The 20,356-nt window shown below is 45.4% G+C and overlaps 1 protein-coding gene across 1 annotated transcript in view; it reads left to right on the top strand.

Annotated features, from left to right (window-relative positions):
* Positions 1-331: 331 nt before the first annotated feature.
* The window catches only part of PRKCB (protein kinase C, beta), a 287,916-nt gene continuing 267,891 nt past the window's right edge, over positions 332-20,356 (top strand). Inside the window, exon 1 of the mRNA XM_011987941.1 lies at positions 332-430. The gene's annotated coding sequence lies outside the window, so the exon portion shown is untranslated. The remainder of the gene's footprint in view (positions 431-20,356) is intronic.

Consider the following 20,356-nt stretch of genomic DNA (forward strand, 5'->3'; position numbering starts at 1 on the left):
CAATCAACTCTCAACAAATGACAGCTCTTATTATTAGCCAAGAATGCAACCTGAAACAGAGTACGCTCCATGGATCACTGAAGCTTTGTTTTTGAAAGTTTGAAATTAACAAAAAGAGTCTTTGATGTTTCCCTCGCCCCACATCAACTAGGAGTAGGTAGAGCATTCTTCCTCTCCAGGTGGGAGGGGCAGTTTCCACTGGGGGCTGGAGCCACCCCTCCTGTAGCTGGAGGTGGTCTTCTCTGATGTCACTGGGGTGCCGAGGTGATGTGTCGCCAGCACTTGTGTGCTTGTTTGATGTCATGAGGGTGGCCTTGCCCCTCCTAGGGAAGAGCCTCATTAAGGTTAGTGAGGGGCTTGTTCCTGGGACGTTCCAAGGACCGCCTAGGGCTGCCACATGAGGAACTCCCCTTTTCTCATTTTGTCTCCGGTAAGTTGTTATTGATCTGTACATGATGTTTCTCTTTCTTGCCAGCCGTGGGAATGGGCCATCCTCCGGCATCGCTGTTGCCTTGAACATTGCCATCACCACCGTTGTCATCAAGTCATGACAGCAGCTCCGGTTGGCTCTGGTTTATTGGGTGTCTACTGTGGACAGTAGTAGGGCTAGACATTTAGTATACTCCAGGGCTGCTGCGGGGATTAAATGAGGTATGAAGCATCTCTAACCCCACAGTCCAATAGGGTAACCACTAGCCATGTGTGCCTACTGAGATATACATTTTAATTAAAGTTAAACAAAGAAAAAATTCAGTGTATCGTGCACAGTAGTCACATTTCAAGTGCTCAGTAGCCACATGTGCTCATGGCTGATGTAGCTGGCAGTGAAGATGGGGAACGTTTTCATCATCACAGAAAATTCTTCCACAGCGCTGATCTAGATAGAACAGGATTCAGTCCGCTGTGGCTCGTGGATCCACGGACTGAATTCGTACACATAGAATTTTGTGGGAACACAGCTGTGCCTGTTTGTTTATGCCTTGTCTATGGCTGCTTTTGTGCTACAAGGATGGAATTGAGCAGTTGTGACAGAGACCATGTGGCCTGCAAAACGTAAAATATTCAGTCTCCTATCCTTGAAGGAAAAGTTTGTCAGCCTCTGGTCTAGAACATTGCCTGGCTCTTGGTAAGTGTTAAATACATGTTTGAGACTTTTTATTTATTGAAAATAATACACATTTCGTTCTCCACATAACCTTTTAAAGTAAGTATTGTTATCCCTGTCCTAGAGATGAGAAAACTGGGACTGGAATTCTGTACTGTCACTTCCAGGGGGCAAACGCCTCATGAGTTTTTTTTTTTTTTTTTTGAGACAGAGTCTTGCTCTGTCTCCCATGCTGGACTGCAGTGTCGCAATCTCAGCTCACTGCAGCCTCTGCCTCCTGGGGTTCAAGTGATTCTCCTGCTTCAGCCTCCTGAGTAGCTGGGATTATGGGTGCCTGTCACCTCGCCCAGCTAATTCTTGTGTTTTTAGTAGAGATAGGGTTTCATCATGTTGGCCAGGCTGATCTTGAATTCCTGACCTCAAGTGATCCACCCACCTCGGCCTCCCAAAGTGCTGGGATTACAGGTGTGAGCTACCACGCCTGGTCTCATGAGTCTTTTTTTATCACGTACCTCCTTTTTTTCTTCCAACTTTAGTTTCAGGTTCAGGGGGTACATGTACAGGTTTGTTGTGTGGGTACATTGCATGTCACTGGAGTTTGGTGTACGAATGATTTCATCACCCAGGTAGTGAGCATAGTACCTGATAGTTTTTGATCCTCACCCTCCACCCTCAAGGAGGTCTCAGTGTCTGTTGTTCCCTTCTTTGTGTCATGAGTGCCTGATGTTTAGTTCCCACTTATAAGTGAGAACATGCAGCATTTGGTTTTCTGTTCCTGTGTTAATTCGCTTAGGATAGTGGCCTCCAGCTGCGTCCATGTTACAGCAAAGGGCATGATTTCATTCTTTTTAAGCCTGCATAGTATTCCATGGTGTTTACGTAGCACATTTTCTTTATCACATCCACCATGGATGGGCATCTAGGTGGATTTCTTGTCTTTGCTATTGCGTCACTTACTCTTGAATCTGGAGCAGTGCCTAGCACATAATAGACATTCAGGACATGTTTGTTGACCAATGAATGGATGAGTTAGGAATCAATTATGTATAAATCAATAATCAATAATCATCAATGATTAATTTCTATGAACAAATATGAAAATTAGATCAGCCCCATTGTAGAGATGAGGAAACAGCCCTGTAGAGGGAAAGTGCCTCATCAAAATGCAACATAGCTGTGAAAGTGTAGACTTGGGGCTCCAGCTGAAGTCATTTGTGTTTCTAAGCTGTCCGCTCCACCATCCTGCCTTCTCTGGGAGCTGCCAAAGTGCAGGGCTGATGCCTCCTTTCTGTCCTGCAGCCTGACTTTTGTTCAGCTCCTGCTTCTCTTCTTCACCAGCTGCCAGCTTCAGCCGCTTTGTGGCACCCTTGGGCTTGAAGCTTCATTTCTGGTGCTGTGGCACCACAGAGCTCTGCCCCAGTGTCACTTGAGTCCAAGTAGGTCAGCCAAGTTTGAATGATCTCTCTCTTGGCCACTTCAGTCTATGAAGCTGGGGTTGAGACCATCTGTGATTTTACACATTCGTTACAGCAAAACTAAGAGGGCCATGGGGTAAGAGGGCCATTAAGCTAGAGTTTGAGCAAAACCCTGCCCTTGAGGCACCTTCTGAGATGGCTTCTCATGGAACATCTGCTCAAAGTGGCTTCACATCAAATTAAGTCAAAGATGCATTAAATGAATCCAGTTCGTAACTGCTTCCATCCATGAAGTCACAGTTCCATCTCTTGCCCTGGGAGGGGCTTCTTTCAGGCTCTCAGTGCCTTCTCTCTCAGTGCCTCAGTTTCCTGTTCTGTACAATAAGGACAGTAATAAGACCTACCACATAGCCAAGGAGAGGATTAAAGGAGCCAAAATGTGGAAAATATTTAGAACAGTGTAGTGCATAATAGCTTCTCTATAAGTGATTATTATTATTATCCCCTTGTATCTAAAATCCCTCTAATTTGTTTCAGAGGAGCAAGGATTGTGTCTCATCTGCCTTTAAATCCCTTTAAGTTGGGGGTCTCAAGCCCAACCATCTGCAGGAGACTAGAAGGGAACTGACATGAGTGAATTGAACCAGGTGTGGATTTCTGTAAACTAGAGAATGCAAGGCTGTCTGAAAGGGGAACTATTCCTCATTCATGCATCACATACACACTGAGCACCTACTGTGTGCCAAGCACTGTTCTGCATCTGAGGACACAGCAGAGAATGAACCAGGCAAAATTCCCTGCCCCCCTGGAGTTGATGTTGTACTGGACTAAGCTCTGATGACTCTGTTGCTGCATTACAATATGGGCCCACTGCTGACAAAACTTCTGATTTTTCTGTAAGAAAAGCCGGAAACCTGGATTTGTAAAAACCATGAACTCTCCTAGCTTGAGAATTGGCAGTAGTTTCCATTTGTTTTTTTAAAGCACAGTACATGCTGTGAACCCAAGAGCCAGTTTGCAGCCCCTGCCTTAAGACACTCCTCTAATTGCTCTGGGAGGAGGCCTGTCTCTGCCCTGCAAACCAGCAGCTGGTCGGATTTCAAGGTCGTTGGCGTGGAGGGCGACTCCTCCCTCTCCTGCGTGGAGGTTATTGTGGCTTTTTCTGCCCACAGAGCAGATGATGCTGCCACCCTGCAGACTGCAGGCAGTGAGTTCGAATATTCCTCCTCTTATCCTTCCTTTTGGATGGTGGCCTTGGCTGGGTTCCCAGCCCTCTGACAGCAGACGACAAAAGGATGGAAGCAGCTTCCTCGTAGTCACCCACGGGGGCGATAGGGTGGTGATGGTGATGCGGAGAAAATGCATTGGGTCAGGACAGCTGCCTTTGAAACCAGAAAATTAATGATCTCTGTTGCCTGAATCTTTTAAAAGCAGAGAAGTGATTTAAGAGCTTGTGTGGGAAGGATTGAGAATGGGATTGAGGAGAAAAGTTTAGGATGCTATCAGGAACAATTCCTAACAGCAGGAGGTTTTTGGAGAGTCAGTGGTGAAATTCCTTGGAAATTTTTGTGTGGTGTCTTTTTTTCTTTTTTCTTTTATTTATTTATGATTTATTTATTTTTTTTGAGATGGCGTCTCATTCTGTCACCCAGGCTGGAGTGCAGTGGTGCAACCCTGGCCCACTGCAGCCTCCACCTCCCAGGTTCAAGCGATTCTCCTGCCTCAGCCTCCCAAGTAGCTGGGACCACCTGCCACCAGGCCCAGCTAATTTTTGTATTTTTAGTAGAGACAGGGTTTTGCCATGTTGGCCAGGCTGGCCTTGAACTCCTGACCTCAGGTGAGTTCCACCTGCTGCGGCTTCCCAAAGTGTTGGGGTTATAGGTGTGAGCCACTGCGCCTGGCCTTTTATGGTGTCTTTGAAGTGCTTGTTTAAATTTACGTGTGGTTGCCTCTCAGTGGGGTGCATGCTCTCTGGTTTTCCCCGAGCCCCACCACTCCCTGTTGTGCTTCACCCACTTGCTTGACTCAGTTATGCTTACTGACCTGGCCTTTGTGGGTCTTTGAGCTGGTGCCCTCTGCTCCGAAGGAAGCATGCTTGAGATAATGGAATCTAGGTTCAAACCTACCTGCCCTATCTGCACTTTACTGACTTGTGTGACTGTGGACAAGTTCCTCCTCCCCTGAGATTGTCAGGACGCCGCAGGAAATAGAAACCACTCAGGTGACTGCAAGGAAGAAAGTTTCATGAAAGGACTATTTAGGGAGACATGGGCAAGGTTAAGATTACAGATAAGGAATGTGGAAGCACCTGGGGCCTTGCAACAGCAGGAGGCTGTTACAAGGAGAATGGAGGAAGAAGCAAGCAGAGGGAATAGTTTGGAGTCTGTTGAGAGCTGGGGCTAAGAAGGAAGGAATCGCCAGTAGGAGCCATGGTCCTGGAGGGATGAACCGCTTCCCAAATGGCAGTACCGAGGCAGGGAGGAAGAGGAGGAAGAAATACCTCAGCCTCTCTTCTCCTCTCGCATTGTCTGTTGGCCTCATCCACTGGCTGAACCCAATTGGAAACCAAAAGGACCAGGTGATGAATTCTGTAAGGGTCAGCTTTTGGGGCTCAGCTCACAGCAGAATCAGATAAAAAAAAATGGATCTAAGAGGTGAAACAAGGAACAAGCAGCACGCAACTCTCAGCTTCCCTACCTTGAAAGTGGAGGAGGATGAGGTAACTGACCTCAGAAGTTTATTGGGTGGCTCATGTACTCACAAAGGGAAGGGGCTGGTCAATATTAAGTACTCATAAATGCTGAGATTCGGTGTGGGTTTCAAACCATTTCTAGAAGCTAAAGGTCCTGAGAAAGGGGTTCAGTTTCAGTATCAAGAGACATTCTCAGGTGGGCAGATCTCTTGAGGCCAGGAATTCAAGACCAGCTTGCCCGCCATGGTGAGACCCTATCTCTACTAAAAATACAAAAATTAGCTGGGTGTGGTGGTGGGTGCCTGTAATCCAAGCTACTCAGGGGGCTGAGGCAAGTGAATTGCTTGAACCTGGGAGGTGGAGGTTGCAGTGAGCTGAGATCGCACCACTGCACTCCAGCCTGGGCGACAGAGTGAGACCCTGTCTCAAAAACAAAAAACAGAAAACAAAAAGACATTCTCCTCCTTCCCCTGCAGTGGGGCCCACTGGGAGTGGTTGCGTCTTCCATGAGGAGTTTAAAGTGAATGTGTAGTAGCTAAGAGCAAAGACCCTAGAACCAAGTAGGTAGACACTGTGGTAGTCTCAGTGTGGTAGACACAGATCTACTTTCTGTTACTGTAGATTAATGGCCTTGTACAGTATGGACTATTTTGTGTCTGCCTTCTTTCACTTAAAATAATGTTTTTGAGACTCATGCATGCGCGTGTACGTATTGGAGTCTATTGAGAGTTGGGTTCCAGCCCCAATTGCCACTGACAGTCAAGTCACTTAATTTTCATGCCTTATTTTCTTACCTGTAAAATGGGGATGTTAGTAGTTTCTACCTCTTAGGGCTGTGAGGATTCAAATGAGTTAATCTATGTAAAGAGCTTAACATAATGTCTGACACATAGTAGACAATCAATAGATGTTAGCTATTGTAATTGCCATCATCGTCGTCATCATCATCATCATCATCATTATCATCGTCACCATCTCCATGGATCAGCTCCAATCAAAACTGACCCATTGTCAGTACAGCAATTCTCTGTGGATGAAGTCCATGCCACCAGGCCTCTCAGGAGCTTCATTGATCATACCATTATCTTCTCATCCTCCCACAGATATGATATTTCAGGGAGTGATTGATAGGTGTGTGTGTGTGTACGTGGGGAAGGGTGGGCTTGTGCCTGACTCCAGGGACAGAGTGCTTTGTTATGCAGAATAGCTTGCCTGTCATCCCACTACAGGCCCCTTCCTTGAAAAGTTCCAGGCTATTTTTGAGCCCTCATGGCTCACATGTTCCTTTCTACATCATGTCAATGCCAGTGCAGAAAAATTGAAACCTTTTGGCAGCATCTAAAGCAAAAGAGATTTCAAAGTGCATGGAGGATGAGTGTTGCTCGAATGACAGGGTATTAAAACGTGACAAGAATGCTGAGTTGAGAGACTGCAGGCAGCATATGTGTTTGTATTTGGACCTTGCTGGATTTCTTGGGAAATCAGTGGAGTTGCCCAAGGTTAATGTCATCTCCAAGAAGGCACCAAAGGGTAGTAACACTCCTTCACCCCCATTTGTACACACACTCTGCAAGATTAGAAGAGGATGCAGCCAGTGGAGTGGGCGGTTGTCCCAGAGCACCACCTGGGCTCTGAGCTACAGGATTCTGCAGAGGGAAACACCTGAGGACAGAGTGAAGTGGGTTGGTGCCACCTGGGAGCTCCAGGCTTTTGTGTGCTGATGTGCAGGCAGATACTGGAGCCAGACCGAATTGTGTGCGAAAATGTGGGTCTAAGAGTGAAGGCACCAAACCCTCACCTTTTCTGCTTTCATTCATCCTTCCCATTCTTCTCTGAAGGGCAGAATATGACTTTGGAGTCAGGTGGACCTAAGTTCAAATCCCTTTTGTTCAGTGAGTAGTTAAATCTTTCCAATGCTTTATTTAAAAGGAATCATCACACTTTCAGGGTTGTTGAGAGATTTAGAGATCGTGGTGTTACAGGGCCCCTGCAACTCAGAAGATGTTTGCTGAACCCTTGTCTTCTGTTAAATTCTCATAATAGTCCCTAGGGGAGGATGAACAGATAACACTGCCATTTCATAAACAGGTGACTGAGGTACAGAGTGGCTTGTCCATAACAACACAGGAGGTGAATGCTGGAGCTGGATTGAAGGCTGAGTCATTGGACTCTCCTCTGAGAGAGGCAGTGCAGAGTAGTGGTCAGGGCTTGACCAACCTCTGGAGTCCATGGGCAGATTTTCTGGGCCTCTGGCTTAGTTTTTCTCATGCATAAATGGAGTGGGGGGATTATAGTAGACTTGCTTTCTATGGTTGTGAAGGTTACATATACATGAGATAGTTCTATAAATTCTTAGTATGTGCTTGAGTTACAGTAAATATGCAATGAAGTATTCACTACTGTTTTAGTATTATTACTATTAGAAGCAGCAGCAGTAGTTACCATCATTGTCACCATCTCCATAGATCAGCTCTAATCAAAACTGACCCATTGTCAATAGAAAAATTCCCTGTGGATGAAGTACATGTTGTAGGTGTAGCGGGCAATCGTGATCGCCACCAGAGATTCATGTTGGGGTTTGGTTTACGAGTGTTGGCCTCTGGGAGTGTTTGCTATGTGCTCCTTCTCTCCTCCCCTTTGAGGATGGATGGTGTGATGGTTCCTCTCCATTTGGTCCCTCCTCTGGGACCACCATTCTCCTCCCTTCTTTGTCCTGCTCTGTGTCCCAGGAAGTAGACCCCCGTGCTCTACCTGGTAGACCACTGTATCTCCTGGACTCCCTTGCTCGTTGACTTTTGTCTGAGTTAAGCCAAAGGGAGGTGGCAGCAAGAGACAAGAGGGTGGGAGGAGAGAGAGTTTGGGGTATTTCCACCTGCAGCTCCCTCTGTCCATCTCTGGTCCTGCTCTGTGATGCTTGCCCCTGCGAGGTGGCCCCTCTCTCATGGTTTCCTCTCTTACTCGCCCCTGTTACATCATTTCATGGGACTGTACCTTTAGCTCTAGGTACAGAACAGTTTTCCACAGTTAAATGTCTTTAATTGAACATGTAGAATGCAAAACATATTATAAGATAATGTGTTGGATTGTTTTCCTTAAAAAAAAAAAAGATCCAACCACTTTGGAAACAATGGCAGTTTCTTATTAAGTTAAACATAGAGTTACAGTATGATACAGCAATTCCACTCCTAGGTATTTATCCAAGAGGAATTAAATTGTATGCCCCCACAAAAAAAATTAATGAATAAATGAAGACTTATAAATGAATGCTCATAGCAGCTTTATTCATAATAACCAGATAATGTTAAAAAAAAAGACAGAATATTGATCAGTAGATGAATGGATAAGCAAACTTGGAATAATTATATAATGGAATATTATTCAGCAGCAAAGATGAACTAACTGCTAATACAGACACGTGCATGCGTGACTTTCAGAAACATTATTTTAAGTGAAAGAAGGCAGACACAAAACAGTGCATACTGTACGAGGCCATTAATCTAAAGTAACGGAAAGTAGATCAGTGTCTACCACAGGCTGGGGGTGCGTACAGGGAAACTTTTTGGGTGGTGCCCATGCTCTGTATCTCCATTTTGGTGGTACATGGGTATAATACATTTGTATTTTCTTGTTTTAAGTATGCCTCATGAAGGTCAGGTATATGAAAATTTGTATTTGCTTTATTATATTAAAACATCAGATAATGCAAAATTGTAAAAAGAGAAAGAAAGCCTGAAAGTCCTTTTGACTAGAGACAGCCATCACCATCCACCTTTTATCTCGTTCCTTTCAGTTTTTAATTTTTTCCTGTACTTAGGTTTTCCCCTTCACTGTCTTATTTAAATAAAAAAGAAAGCAAATGGAAAGTCTCCCATACGAAGGCCTTTTTGCTATGAGTTTACCTTGCCTAAGGGCATCTGGTGTGATGGTGAGAAGGTTTTGTCTTGTATACCTAGGAGGTATAGAAGAGGAGGAAATGAAAACGTTTAGCTTGGTGAAGGGGAGACATCGGGGAGAAAAGTGAGGGAGAGTATGGTCTACAGTTGTGAGCTTTAAATCACAACCAATCAGTCAGTTAAACACTGAGCTCCTGTTATGTGTCAGTATTAGGAAGACAGTAGTGAACCAAACATGTGGCTCTTCTGATTTAATGGAGTTAACAGTCTGGGAGGGAAAGATATTTTTGTTATTTGCAACAACAGTAGCAATAGCTAATATTTGTGATGAACTAGTGCCTGTTGTGGTGTTAAGGTTTAGTTTTTTCTTTTAGTGTTTTTAATGTGTTGTCACATTTAATCCTAGCAACTCCATGAGTAGGTACTCTTTTTATTCTTATTTTATGGTTGAAAATAATAACGTGACTTGGAGATATTAAGTCAAATGGGGTCATACAGTGAGCATGTTAAATCTAGACTGGCAGATCAAGACGGAAGTGATATTTAATCCCCAATGAAACGATTTTTTTTCTTTCTAATTTTTATTTTTATTGAGACAGAGTCTCACTCTGTTGCCCAGGCTGGAGTGCAATGGCACAATCTCGGCTCACTGCAACTTCCACCTCCTGGGCTCAAGCGATTCTCCTGCCTCAGCCTCCCAAGTAGCTGGGATTACAAGCGCCTGCCACCACGCCTGGCTAATTTTTGTATTTTTAGTAGAGTTGGGGGTTTCACCATGTTGGCTAGGCTGGTTTCTTTTTGTTTGTTTGTTTTTGAGATGGAGTCTCGCTGTGTTGCCCAGGCTGGAGTGCAGTGGTGCAATCTCAGCTCACTGCAAGCTCCGCCTCCCGGGTTCATGCCGTTCTCCTGCCTCAGTCTCCCGAGTAGCTGGGACTACAGGTGCCCACCACCGTGCCTGACTAATTTTTTTGTATTTTTAGGAGAGACAGGGTTTTACCGTGTTAGCCAGGATGGTCTCGATCTCCTGAGCTTGTGATCCACCCATCTTGGCCTTCCAAAGTGCTGGGATTACAGGCGTGAGCCACCGTGCCCGGCCGGCCAGGCTGGTTTCTAACTCCTGACCTCAGGTGATCCACCTGCCTCAGCCTCTCAAAGTGCTGGGATTATAGGTGTGAGCCACCGTGCCCAGCCTCTTTTAGTGTTTTTAATGTGTTGTCCCATTTAATCCCAGCAACTACATGAGTAGGTACTCTTCTTATTCCCATTTTATGGTTAAAAATAACAGAGTGGCTTGGAGACATTAAGTCAAATGGGAACATACAGTGAGCATGTTAAACCTAGATTGGGAAGTCAGGACAGAAGTGATATTTAATCCCCAAGAAAATAATGTATTTTTTTATTTTTTTGAGACAGGGTCTCATTCTGTTGCCCAGACTGGAGTGCAGTGGCATGATCACAGCTCACTGCAGCCTCAACCTCCTGGGTTCATGTGATCCTCCCACCCCAGCTACCTGGGTACAGGGGTGCACCATCTTGCCCTGCTAATGTTTTGTGGTTTTTGTAGAGATGGGGTTTTGCTGTGTTGCTCAGGCTGGTCTCAAACTCCTGGGCTCAAGCAATTCACTATTCTTGGCCTCCCAAAGTGCTGGGATTTTAGGCGTAAGCCACACTGCCCAGCTGGAAATGATATTTAGTCTGATATCTGAAGGATGATAGGAGTTAAACAAGAATCAAGTATCAGAGACCAGATATATGAGGTCTCTCTCTCTCTCTCTCTCTCTCTCTATATATATATATATATATATATATATGTATTTGCTCAGGGCAGTGGGCTAGTTTTGGGTGATAATTAGAGGCTAGACTGGACTGGTGGTAGTGGTGAGGGAGGAGAGAAGGGTGAGTCCCAGGGTGAGGGATGCAGGCACATCCTGAGAAATGAGGCGGAAGAATGAGAACTTGGCTTAGAAGAATGAGAACTTGGCTTGGTGCATGTTCTGCTCATCTGAATGGTGGTGCTGAGGAGACAGGTGGACAGAGAGGTGTGGGGCTCAGGGAGGAGCGCAGGGCTGAGAGGTACCAGCAGGAATAGAATTCCTGAAGTCCCTTGGATTGACCACATGCCTCAGTGAGAGAGCGTCCACAGGGTAGAGATCAGCACCTAGGACAGAGCCTTGAGACCTTCCTCCAGGATAGGGAAGGGCTGGAGAACAGGAGGAGGAGCCAATGAGAGGAGGAAGGGGCCACAGAGGGCAGGATCAGGACTCACTGGGAGGCCGGCCGACTCCTGCACAGTTGAAGAACTCTAATGTCAGAGCTGTACTTAGGAGGCAGAGAGCCCCTCGTCCTGGAAGTGTGCAGGGAGCTACTTGGTGACCATCCTTCGGGAATGTCATGGAAAAGATATTTGCATCAATCTGGGGTGAGATCAGGTGTCTGAATTGGTTCAGGTTCTTTTGTCATTTGTAAGCACACAAATAAACTCTAGTTATCTAAAAGGGGGAAAAAACTGGAAATATTATGGGGTGGCACATGAGCAGTGCTGGGCCTTAGAAAGTACAGGGCCCAGGGTGACTCTGGGGATCTGGGTGGCAGGAGCTAATGGATGACCTTCACAGGGTGACACCGTCAGGATGAATCAGCTCCAGCTGTTTTCTGTGCATGCGTTTCTTTGCCCAAGAATCAAATCCCAGGGAGAACAGTGTGATTCCCCAATGTTGCGAGATTCAGTCATGTGCAAGGGGAAGGCCGAGCACCTCGATTGACAGCCCCATCAGGACTGCATACCATGGAGAAAGGATGGCTTCCCAAAGGAAAAGCAACATTCCAGCTACCAGAGAAGAGGGAGTGAATGCTGGACAGGCAAAATCAACAGACACTTTTTGTAGTCTTCATGGTGCAATGATTCAGTGATTTTTGCAATATTCACTTAGCAAGTCACCCCTCCTTGCAGAATTGTTGCTAGTGTTTTTCCTGGCTGGGGAAATGGCTTTTTCCATTTGCCTTTTTTAGAGTGAGTTGGGGGCCTGGGATTGACATGCATTTGTCTCTGGGCTTCAAGGTAGCCCAGAGATTGTGACACCTCAGGAGGCAAAATTTGGTGGCTGTCACTCCATGTCACGTCAAGAAAGGGTGTGGATTGTGGCTCTGTGGCCTCTCCTTTACCAACAAGGGGAGGATGCCTGTAGTGGCAAAGGGCCTAAATCTCTGTTGCATCAGCAAGGTTGACCCATCCTAAAAGCACTCACTGAGAAGATGCCCGAGTAACAGACGCTCATGGGCACAGTAGACCTGTCAAACCTCATAGCTCATGGTACTGTCTCTCACCTGAATAAACTCCTAGGTGCATATGTCTTCATTGTGGGCTGCAATATCTGGAGGAATTAAGAGAAGGATGAAACTATATCCCAACTTTCCTGAATTCACCAACATGGACTGACGGAGTTGAGTGCTCTTAACACCGAGCTCCTAAATAAAAAACAAAAGGCTTACTTTTGTTTGAATGTATGAAGCACAAGAGAAATAAGGGCCCCCACGGCCCACCTTTCAACTTCTTACCTTCGGTTTGTTTGTCAGGACTCCTTTGGTCACAAGAGACAAAAACCCAATTCAAGTTGGTTTAGGTAAAGAGGCATTTATTGGCTTATACCGAGAAGTTGAAAGTTCTTCGGGTCTGGCTGGATTTAGGTGCTCCAGTATGGTCATGGGGCATCTCTTGGCTCTGCTTTTCTCTGTGTTGGCTTCATTCTCAAAAAAGCTTTTCCTTAGTGATGATGAAGATGGCAGATGCAGCACTTTGGGAGGCTGAGGCAAGAGGACCACTTGAGGCCGGGAGTTTGAAACCAGCCTGGTCAACCTAGCGAGACCCCATCTCTACAAAAGAAAAAATTCAGGTGTAGTGGTGTGCCCCTATAGTAGCTACTAGGGATATTAAGGTGGGAATTGTATGAATCCAGGTGTTTGAGGTTGCAGTGAGCCACAATCGCACCATTGCACTCCACCTTGGGTGACAGAGTGAGATTCTGTTTCAAAAAAGGCATTTGCGTTTGTCACTGCTGTGTTAAGGTAGGTAGGATGAGTGAATGAGCACTTTTCGTTTTAAAGGCTCCTTGGGTGACTCCTGGGGAGCCAGGACTGAGAACCAGTGCTGTAGAATTGTATATGGGCAAAACAGCAGGGACTACCCTCCCAAAAAAAGGATGGCAGATGCAAATTTATTCCCCACCAGTTTAACAACTCTGCTGGAAAATAAACCCTCTTTCCTAATAATTCCAGCAAAAGTCTTGAAGTTGATTCTTTTTGGGTGTCCTGAGTCACATGTCCATGCCCAGGTCCCATGTCCACCCTCAGAGCCAGAGGATGAGGGCAGCCTTAGTGGCCCACACAGTGAGCCAGTGAAGAGCGATCCCTCACAGGAGAAGCATGGAGGATGGATGCTGTCAGGCAGAAACAAGACATGCCACCACATTTGGTTTTGGGGTTAGGCCTGCTGCTGGTCTGAGCAATCTGGGGCCAGATATGGCTGGCAAGTGAAGAGATGTTGATGTGTCATCCCCTTAGACCATGGCATTGTGTCCTGCTGTCTGCATCTTTGGGGGCCTGATCAAAAGCGGGAAATCATGGGGTCAAGGACAGTCTCCACGGGCCACCCAAACAGGCAGGATGTCCCCAGCAGGTGTTCTGCTCCGGGTCTGGCTCTCCCAGGGTTGTTACTGCAGAAGGAAGGGTAGGGGACAGCTTTCTTCTGGTGGATTTATTTACTTCTCAGGCCTGTTCTTTTCCTCTTGTTGGCTCAACTGCTTAGTTAAACAAATGTGGTAACATTATAAAGGAAAACAGTCTTTTCCCGCAGTTGCTGACCACTGCAAGGTTATTGCTCTTTCCTTTGTTTTTCCTCTTTAGTGCTGGGCTGTGAATAAGCAAATGAAGTTTGCTATTTCTTCCTCCCCTCTTCCAGGAAGAAATAATCATAATCAGAACTTTTAAGAGTTTCCCATAAGACTGGGCAAATTAAAGGAAGGCCCCTATACAGTGGAGCAGATGCAGTTGTGCAAACAGAATGGGGTCATTCTCTACATATGGAGATGGAACAGACCCTCCCAGATGTGTTAGTGTGGGGAAAAGAAGGTGGTGGAGGTGCGTTCAGAGTAGCAGTGTTCAGCTCTCCCAAGCACATTTGAATCACCCAGGAGCTTTTTAAATGTACTGATGCCTGCCTACCTCCCTCTCCCCACAGCCCCGTTAAATCAGAATCTCTGGGAGTGGGACCTGAGTCCTTTTCATTTTAAAAGCTCCCTGGGTGACCCCTGGGGAGCCAGGACTGAGAACCAGTGCTGTAAAATTGTATATGGGCAAAACAGCAGGGACATAGATAAAAAAAGAAAAATGAGATAGGGAATATCTCAGTCCATACCTACAGATAGCCTCACGCATGTGGTCCCACATACAGAGAATGTCTCTAGAAGGATACACAGGAGACTGGAAAGAACAGTTCTCTCTGATGAGGAAGTACAGCGGTGATTCTCAGCTGTATACTCATTTGTAACGTTGGAATTTTGAAGCCACAAGCATAAATGCTCACTGTGTACTTAAAGCTGACCAGGCAGGGCTGTAAGATGACCCCTGACCTCTTACAGCTTGTCTGTATTGGGGCCGGCTGCCCACAGATTCACAAACCATCTCCCTGTCCATGGTCTCTGCTTGCCCTCTTCTACTCAGCTGCAATGAGTGATTTCTGAGTGTGGGAGAGACCAGAAGAGCCCATTCATTCATTCATTCATTCATTCATTCATTCATTCATTCATATTTTTAGTAAGAATTAGGTATAAGCCAGGCATGTGGTAGGCACGTGAATCTGATTTCACCTTCACAACCGTATGTGAAATTGGTGGTCTTATCTCCATTCTAAGATTGGGGATATTTTAACACAGAAATTCATACAGCCAGGCTGGAAATATCTGAGGCCGAATGACCAGCTAAGAGAGCTTGTAAACTGGCAGCACTTAGATGTGTTTGGATGGCCTGTACAGAGCTTTTTAAAAAAAATCCTATTTCACAACTCTGGACCAGTGAACCCAGGGCCACTGTTGGCTAGAGCTGAGTGTCCCTTGGAAGGACATATGCCCTTCAGTTCAGCCCAGTCCCCCCATATCCCTTCCCTTCTGTGTCACACCAGCCTTGCATCACTCAGTCACAGGCCTAGCCTCTACAGGCATTTGCGTTTGTCACCGCTGTGTTAAGGTAGGTAGGATGAGTGAATGTCGTCTGTCCCGCAGGGATACTGAGCTGAATTGTTCTGTGGAATGTGCCATTTCTATCCCAATCTGGCCCTCCTTCTGCGGGCTGGAAAACCAAGCTCCTCTGCTTTAAGTTTCATCTGTGGACTGCGTGGGATGGGCTGTGGGTATTGATTTGTTTGTGGAAAAATTGTGCACAATAGGGAATGTGTAAAATACATCATGGAAATGGACAGTTATCCCTCCTGGCCGGAGTGTGGGGCAGTGGAGTGACAAGAGATGAGAGTCAAGTTAGACAATGAGTATACTGTGGGTGGATGCCAGGCTAAGCATTTTGAACTCTAACCTTTAGGCTACTGCTGTCCAATAAGACTTTCTATGGTGCTGGAAATTTCTTTTATCTGTGCTATCCAATGATGTTGTCTCCAGACGCATGTGGCATTAAGCACTTGAGAAGGAGCTGGCATTAATGAAGATTTTTACTGGCATTTTAGATTTTATTTAATTAATTTACTTTTACATAACTCCATGTGGCTGGTAGCTACCACACTGGGCACTGTAGATTTAGGCAATAGCCAGTGGATATATTGGAGCAGGGAAATAGTATCAAAGCTGAATCTTCAGAAGGTGATTTTTCCAGGAGTGTACAGGCCACATGGGGTGGGCAGAAGTAGGTAGGGATAGTATCAACACTTCTTAGCATCTATTAGGCACCTCCTGTGTCTACACACTGTGCAGAGATAACTCACTTATTCCTCATAACAACTCTATGAGGAAAGTACTATCATTGTCCCTATTTTATAGACTAGAAAATGAGACACAGCAAAGACAATGGGCGTATTCAAGGTCACACAGCTAATCAACAGTGGCACACGCTGTAGAATCCAGGCAGCTCAGCTGCAGAGCTTGTACCACAAATCCCTCCATCCTGGAAGGAAATAAATGAACCTTCATTGAGAATATACCTTGTGCCGTCCCCTGCTGCTGTGCATCCACACGTGACATCTCATTTAGATTTTGTAGCACTCATGTGCCGTTGGTGGACTTAGATCCTTTGTGGCTATGGAAACTTAGGTTCATAGGGATGAGATACCAAGGCGACTGCAATCTCTGTGGACACCAGTTAAAGCTTTATTGTAAAATTCCATGCCTGTGGGGGAATCACAGGCTGTGGGAGTCAGGGGGGCATGTACAGGAAGATATGGCATGAAAGGTGTTGCGAAGGAAGAATCAGTGGGATTTAGCAACTGACTGAATGGCGGGGGTGAGGAAAGCGGGGGAGGCTTTCTCCTGGAACAGTGAGATGAATGACAAACACACATGTAACTGCACTGTGTGAGTTGAGAGTGTGGGCTCCAGAGGAAGACAAACTGGTTTCAAATACAAGTGTTAACACGGACTAGCTGAACAACCTTGGGCAAATCACTTCTTTTCGAGCATCGGTGTCCCTGTTGATATAATGAGGACCCAAGACAGGAGGATCGCTTGAGGTCAGGAGTTTGAGACTAGCCTGGGCAACATAGTGAGATCCTGTCTCTAGAAAAAAACTTAAAAAATTTGCCAGGCATGGTGATGCATGCCTGTAGTCCCCTCTACTCAGGAGGCTGAGGCCAGAGGATCACTTGAACCCAGGAGTTTGTGGCTGTAGTGAGCTGTGATTGTACCATTGCGCTCCAGCCTGGGCAACAGAGCAAGACTTTGTCTCTATAAAAGATATAATGAGAATCATAGCACCTTCCTCACAGGACTGTGATGAGGTGCAGGTTAAGCACGGGTATGAAAGCCCTTTGCAAACTCAATAGCATGACTTGCATGACCCTGTGAGTCACTCCTCTTAGTGCTAGTGAGACCAGCCATTGGGCAGACATGGTGACCAGAACTTTGTCTTTGATCATGGAAACAATTCAGGAAATTGCGTGGGGGAACCCCATGTCATCTTGGGCACTTGGCAGAGTTTAATGCGGATAAGCCTGTGGGTCAGCTTTGACCAAGGAGGAAAGAGTGGTTCTCCCAGCAGCTGTAGAGCAAAATCTGCATGCCATTGGCTCCAACTCCAATGCCCTTTTCCACCAAGCAGTTTGCATGTGTTGTCTTATTTGAGCTGCACAACCTTATTTAAGTAGGTACTATTATAAAATAAGGCTCAGAGAGGTGGAGACACTGAGCTAATGTCCTTCAGCTTATAGTTGGTAAAATGAGCATTCAAACCAAGGCCCACCTGGTTCCAGAAACTTAGCCTGTAATTCCTGTAGGTGATGGGCTTCTCATTTCTTTTCCCACCACAGATAATCTGCAACTAGTGCTAGAATTTCTATCCCAGATTGACACGGATTTAAGGGCAAAGGTTGCTTCCTAAGAATGTCAGTTTTCCACTGTAGACCCCAGGAAGAATTGTGTACAAGAGGGGAATCAACTCCAAACAGAAAAAAAATATGTATATCTTTTGATGATTTCATTTAGTCCTCTTTGAAATGCAATGAGTAAATTTTAGTGGTTAGAGTAAACCACTAAAATTTGGGAGTTAGAGGTGGAATGCAGTGTGAAGCAGAGTTGAGATCTCAGTGCTTTTCCTGGAGCAGAAACATCCAAGAGGGCCCCTGTCACCCGAGCTTTTGGCTACAGTCTACTCCTTCCATCTGGGATTAACCAGGCATTTCTTATCCTTGCTGATCTAGTGTTTCTTATTGCTGCTGTAACAAATTACCACAAATTTCCTGGTCTAAAATGGCACACATTTATGATCTTATACTTCTAGATGTCAATATTCTGAACAGCAGGTCTTCCAGGGCTGAAATCGAGGTGTCAGCAGGGCTGCATTCCTTCTGGAGGCTCTAGGGGACAATCTGTTTCTTACCTTTTCTAGAGGCCACCCACATTCCTTGGCTTGCGTTCCCTTCCAGAAATGGCATGACTCCAACCTCTGCTTCCATCATCATGTCTTATCCTCTGACTCCGACTCTTTTCCCTCCCTCCTGTAAGGACCCCTGTGATCACACTGGGCTCATCCAGATATTCTAGCATAACCCCTTTGCTCAAGATGCTTAATTTAATCACATCTGCAAAGTCAATTTTGTTGTGTAAGTAATACATTCGCATGTCCCAGGATTAGGACATGGATATCTGGTGGTGGTGGCAGGGAGTCAGGGGTTGGGGGTAGGAACATTTTTCTGCCTATACAGCTGGCAGGTGGCCTTTCTTATTTTCTTTCCTTTCCTTTTCTTTCTTTCTTTATTTTTTTTGAGTCAGGGTCTCCCTCTGTTGCCCAGGCTGGTGTGCAGTGGTACCAACACAGCTCACTGCAGCCTTGACTTCCCAGCCTCCCGGGTTCAAGCAATCCCCCCACCTCATCTTCCCAAGTAACTGGGACCACAGGTGCACACCACCACGCCCGGCTAATTTTTTAAAGTTTTTAGAGATGGAATCTTGCCGTGTTGCCCAGTATGGTCTTGAACTCCCGGGCTCAAGCAATCCTCCTGCCTTGACCTCCCAAAGTGTTAGGATTATAGGTGTGAGCCACTGCACTCGGCTACAAGAGGTCTTTCTGATCTTGCCTGTAATAAGGGAGGGTGGGAAGTGGATAGAGCCTGAGACATCTTTTTCATTCTCTGCTGGAGCTGAGTAGCAATTTCCCCTTTTAAACAGGCCATGCGTGCAGTCCCCTGTCTGGCTTTCAGACATTTTCATTGCTCACCTGGCCCCTAAGCATTTGAGTTTCAGACCCCATTGTGTAGTTCTAGTAAAACCTTGCTATAGACCGGGGTCAGAGGGCTGCAGGCTTTCAACCTTTGTAGAGCAAGGAGTTACTGAATAAACTAGGAAGCATCTGGAGATTCTGGGCTCTTAACTGGGTACCTGTTTGAAAGTAGGGTCTAGTACATTTTTTCAGCAGCTCAGTAAATGTTGCCTCTTCTTTAAAAAATAACAAAAAACAAAAACTGGTCTTACTCTGAATTTGCCAAATAGAAATGAGGGGGTGTTTATTTGTGCCACAAAAGGATTTGATTTCTTTAAATAGGCAGCCCTACTATTTTCTTCAAAGTGTTTTAGTTAATGGGAAATTAGATTTGCACAACTTTTCGGAAACACACTGTGTAAAGGAATTACCTGCACCAGAAACTCATCAGGTTTTTCAAAGTCTGTTCTCAGCTTCTCTGCAGATCATGCTGGAGTTCACTTGGCTTATTGATTCTGCCTCACTGGGGATGGACTATTCATTTCTGTGGGTAATTGGAAGGCTACCTAAAGTGACCTTGTCAATGGTTGGATTGACAAATATTCATACTGCTGGAATGTTGGGGGATCAGCGAGGAGCTACGTCTACCATTAAGTTGGTTGTGTTTTCTCCTTTTTCTATGACTGATAATATTCATTTTTTGGTTCATTCATTCACCAAACATTTATTTACTGAATACCAATTTTGTACCAGGAATTGTGGTAGACACTAGGAGACAAGAGATGAGCTACCTTTACCCCTTCTGTCTCCAAAGGGGATAAAGATGAAAAGATAATAACTGATTTTTTTTTTTTGAGACAGTCTTGCTCTGTCACCCAGGCTGGAGTGCAGTGGCGTGATCTTGGCTCATTGCAGCCTCCGCCTCCCAGGTTCCAGTGATTCTCCTGCCTCGGTCTCCTGGGTAGCTGGAATTACGGGGGCCTGCCAACACACCTAGCTAATTTTTATATTTTTTTAAAGAGAATAACTGATATTTTGGATGTTTGGAAGAAAGGTTGTAGAATAAAGCAGCTACTTGAAAATGGGGGGAAGTACTTTCCTAAATAGTTCTGGGTTAAAGAATAAATTAAAACTATACTAATACACCTCTTAGAAACTTGATACGATGATGGGACTAAATATAAAACATAGGATGCAGCCAAAACTGTACTTAAAAGAAAAGTTTTCAGCCATAACATCTTTAAATGTTTAATGAAGAGAATGGGAATAAATTAATTGAGCAGTCAATTCAAGAAGCTTTAAAAAGAATAGGGGATAATATTAGCTGACATTTGTAGAATAGTCA

Source organism: Mandrillus leucophaeus, unplaced genomic scaffold (genome assembly GCF_000951045.1).
Source record: "Mandrillus leucophaeus isolate KB7577 unplaced genomic scaffold, Mleu.le_1.0 Scaffold32, whole genome shotgun sequence".
Taxonomy (NCBI): domain Eukaryota; kingdom Metazoa; phylum Chordata; class Mammalia; order Primates; family Cercopithecidae; genus Mandrillus; species Mandrillus leucophaeus.